We start from the raw sequence: 5000 nt of genomic DNA on the forward strand, positions 1-5000 counted from the left end.
AATAAACATTTTACTTAAAGTCGTCTAATAATTCTCTTTTAATCGTAACATAAAAGACCTTAACTCAACATTTTCCAAGTGTAAAAACAAGCTGCGAGCTAATCTGCCATACTCGTTTTCACATCTGCACTCCTGAAAACATCTAGATCATTTCAGAAAGACTGCTCTGAATATTCTCCTCTGGTTTATTTCAAGTAGTGATGTAACTCTAGGTTTATAAAATCACCCATATTGTTGTCATGATTGGCATTGTAGAATTTTTATTTTGTGTCATAAGAATAAAGGAAAATCTTCACTTCCTGTTCAGCTGGTACAAAATATGTCTCAGGATTAAGTCCAAAAATGAGAATATGTGTCTTTCTATCAATGCTGTGTGTAGTTGAACAGAATCTCAATGTGAACTAAAGAGTGGAGAAGAACAAACTGGAGAACAGGAAACATGCAGCAGCAGGTTGATTAGAGCACGGAGATGGTAGAGGTGGCGTGCAGACAGTCACTCCCCCCTCCTATTGGCTCGAGGAGAATTCTCCGCAGAATATCCTGCTGTGTTCTCACATCAGCTCACTCGATTTTCTGCAGATAAAATACGAGGAGGTCTGGAGGAGAAATTTTGGTCAGAGCAAAAAATCAGGCGTCACACATTCAGCCAATCACAGTGATGACTTGAGAAAGAAGCTCAGACCGAGAGAGAGTAAAAATGCTTGCAATTCCGAGACGAGACAAAGACCTTTAGAAGGTGGTCTCGAGGCCAAGACCGATCGACTTCTACAACACTAACTAATGCTATGCTATTTAAATTAATTTTATTAGAATTATTTTTATTTGAACATATTTTCAGATTTAATAATTTCAGTGTTTTTTAAATGTTCTATTTTAATGTTTCTTTTCTTTCCTCTGTCCTGATGCTTTTGATGTCTTGTGTGAAGCACTTTGAATTGCCTTGTTGTTGACATGTGCTATATGAATAAACTTGCGTATAATGTTGGAGTATTGAGCTGATAATAACCTTTCTAGCATTCGTCCTCCTGCAGAATTTTGTAAACGGGGGCGATACCGAAAATGTTGTTAGTGCAGGTGTTATTCATGTGGACCAATCACAGGGCTCGCTGTCTGCCTCGTTGCAATTCGTAGGTAAATTTTTGAGGAGGTGCTACATACGCAGAGTGGCATTAAAGTGGAACTGTTTAAGCTTGTGGTTATGTATTTAGACCCCCCTCCGCATGTGACAGCGCCGTTTTTTTGGCAGACGTAGGCAGGGACGGTCTCGGGTACGATGTTGTGTTCGAGTTCTCACACCTCCTCACCTTTCTGTCACTTTACGACTGATTCAAATCTGATAGGGGGCAGCAACGCGTGTGGGAGTGGGGATGCCCAGCTGTGGATGAATTTGTCAGAATGACCTCATCATGATGTCACCATACACACATTTAATCAGCGTTCTTTCCTCACGCTGCTCTGCGAGAGTGGAAACATGCAAGTCATCCGTCTGAACAGCGTGAGAGAGCGTTTCAGTACAGTTTTTTATCTGTAATTCCTTTCATGGAAAAACATTTGATTTTAATCTGAATCTGTTTTCAATCTGACAACAGTTGATTGAAAGAGTAGGAGGAAGCAATAAGCCCTAACACAGGAGAAAATTACCTCCTCAAAAACTCTTGTTTCCTGTTCAGTGGGCGGCGATGGGCTGAGATGACAGTGTTGTGGCTTCACATTTTTACACGACACTGAGATACACGCTGATATTGAGAGGCACTAATTTCCTACGTTCTCTGGAAATAGATTTGTCTTTTCACATCGTGTACTTACAAAGCAGCGACTTCTTTTAAGTGTCATTTATCTTTCTTTCTGCTTACTCAGCACATAAGACTTAATTTAGACATCACCATCGTCAAACTGTCTCTCTGACTTGTTGTTTCTTAATTCCCTCACGTGACAAAAAAAAAGTCCTGTCCTGTCTGTAACCTTCACCCTTTGTCACCCAATGTGAGCGAAAGTTGAAAAAAAGAAAGATCAGAGGAGTGTAAAACGGGTGGGTGGGGGAAAGTTGTTGGCCGTGAGAAAGTGGCACTACATGTCTTTTGTCAAATCCTTCATGAAACCACAGAAAGGCAACAAGCCACAAAGATTCACAGAAGAGCTGAGACTGCGGCCTGACCCTGAACACGGGTTTATTTCATGTTGTGATGTAACTTTAAGGTTTATAAAATCACCCATATTGTTGTCATGATTGCCATTTTAGAATTTGTATCATGAGAATAAAGGAAAATCTCCACTTCCTGTTCAGCTAGTACAAAATATGTCTCAGGATTAAGTCCAAAAATGAGAATATGTGTCTTTCTATCAATGCTACATGTAGTTGAACAGAATCTCAATGTGAACTAAAGAGTGGAGAAGAACAAACTGGAGAACAGGAAACTCCCTTGAGGTGAATTCTCCTGATAATATCCTGCTGCGTTCTCACATCAGCTCACTCATAGGGCTTTCACACATGCATAAAACTCCTGAAAAACTCCTGATATCTGCATGTGTGAACGCAAACAGCCACATTTTTTACTCTGAGTTTCTCCTGAAGTCACCTGGAGCGAGTTGGAGAGGGCGGTGACGTTTACATCCTCCTTTCTTCTCCACTCTTTAGTTCATATTGTGATTCCCTCGGACTACACATAGCATTGATAAAAAGACAAATATTCTCATTCCAGCATCTTATAAAGGACTCTGTTGCTACATACTTTAAAAAAGTACTGGAAGTTACCATCGAAACATTCTAACCATCCCTAAAGCCCGTACTGAATTAGGAAAAAGGGAATCGTTTGCAAGATACTTTAAATCTTCGGGAGCTGGTTTCCTTGAATGTTTTTAAAGGTCGTCTTAAAGATCTGGAGGCAGAAATATCTGACTGTAGATGTTTGAGCTAACTCGTATTGAACCTTTTTGATCGCTTTGTTGCTGATGACTTATGACAGATTCTGATGAATGTTTCTTTTTGTGATTCCTGAAGCCCTGTAACTGTGCTGCTGCCTGTCTTGGTCAGGACGCTCTTGTAAAAGAGATTTTTAATCTCAATGAGACTTTTTCCTGGTTAAATTAAATAAATAAAAAGAATTACCATTTGAAATGATCTAGACATTTTAAGGAGGTCTGATGTGAAAACGATTTCTGTCTTCCAAACTGGGGGAGAAACATCACCCAAAGCAGTTGTTTGAAAATGTCACTTATTGTATGTGCTGATGTCTGCTGCAGCGGCTTGTGATGTTTGTTAACAACGTGGACGTGTGACTGCTGTCACTTAACAACCCCACCCAACGCATGCCTGCATTTGGGCACCGTGGTGTCAGCAGTCTGTGTGAGTACATTCTGCAGATGAGGAGGTGTGAAGCCACAGGCCGTTTTGTAGCAGAAACTCTGAAAACTAGGGTGTTGTTTAGATATAGACCCCTCGTTAAGCTGACACACGCCCCACAGGCCTGATGTCTAAATTTAAGCCATGTTTCCATCAAAGATACAAAAAAGCTGCTTCACAAAGATTCTTCTGCAGAGAGAGCAGAAACCTCAGCGTCCCTTCGACAAACCAGAATCGAGTTGTGACACTCAGAGCAAATAAAGCCGAGCAGAGATATGAAAACCTGATGCTCTGTGGTGATTTTATTGTGAAATATTTTATCATATTTATGTCAGGGAAAATGAAGTATGGCACAATTTAATGTACAGAAATAGACAAAAGTTCATTTTCATGCAGAGAGTAAGTTAAGACTACACCTTCATGATGAACATGAGATGTCACTTTCATAGTCTGGAAGCTGGAAATGAAGACCCAGTCAGGGTGACCATACATCCTGATTTGGCCTGGATCGTCAAGTTTTCAAGCTCCGTGTCCTGAGTCCCCATAAATATTATCAAACACTGGGGTCAGCCCAGTGTTCCCACGGCCCTATGTTCCCACATTTCTAAGATTTTTAGGGTTAGGGTTAGGGCTTGGGTGGGAGAAAGGGGGATAAAATCTGATACAAATTTATGAAAAAGGAAATGTGGGAACATAGGCACACTCCCAAAACACTAATATGCCCTGGATTTGAACAGTCCCTGTCCTAGTTTTAACCCAGCCTGCAACACACATTTGTCTATATATACATATATATATATATATATATATATATATATATAAATATATATATATATATATATTTATATATATATATATATATATGTATATGTAAAACAATGTCGTTGCCAAGTTCTGTTGCTGTTTTTAACCAGTAGAAAAACATCACATATGCACCATGAGTCAAAGTTATGTCGATCAATTTCAGGGTTTTGTCTGTTGCTTAGCTAGCCTAGTTTTCACAGATGCACCCAGGACTCTAATGCTGCCGTTTAATTACGTGCACAGAGATCGTAGTGGTCGCGTACAGACACTTTATGCACCCTGCAGCAGTCACAGGTGTAGTGGAAAAATACTATCTGTCTGTCGTCTTCATTTGAACTTAAAAGATTAGGATGTTCGTGCGTCATTAGCAATTAGAAACTGTTTCTCTGTATGGCCTCGGTCTGTATCTCCAACAGGAACACTCCTCAGGATCTGGGTACAGCATGATCCTAAATCAGTGCCCTCCGGACAAAGGAGTTTCTGTTGGTGTTCCTCCATACCAGGTACCTTATAGAAAGAAGCTTGCACAGATAAATCACCAGGCAAACTAGCAGAAGACGTAATCACTTCGGCAAGCTGAAACCAATGACGATGTATCATGTATATGTAATATACCTACACACTCATGTATATGTAATGTACCTACACACTCATGTATATGTAATATACCTACACACTCATGTATATGTAATATACCTACACACTCATGTATATGTAATATGCCTACACCCTCATGTATATGTAATATACCTACACACTCATGTATATGTAATGTACCTACACACTCATGTATATGTAATATACCTACACACTCATGTATATGTAATGTACCTACACACTCATGTATATGTAATAT

Source organism: Labrus mixtus, chromosome 20 (assembly GCF_963584025.1).
Source record: "Labrus mixtus chromosome 20, fLabMix1.1, whole genome shotgun sequence".
Lineage (NCBI taxonomy): Eukaryota > Metazoa > Chordata > Actinopteri > Labriformes > Labridae > Labrus > Labrus mixtus.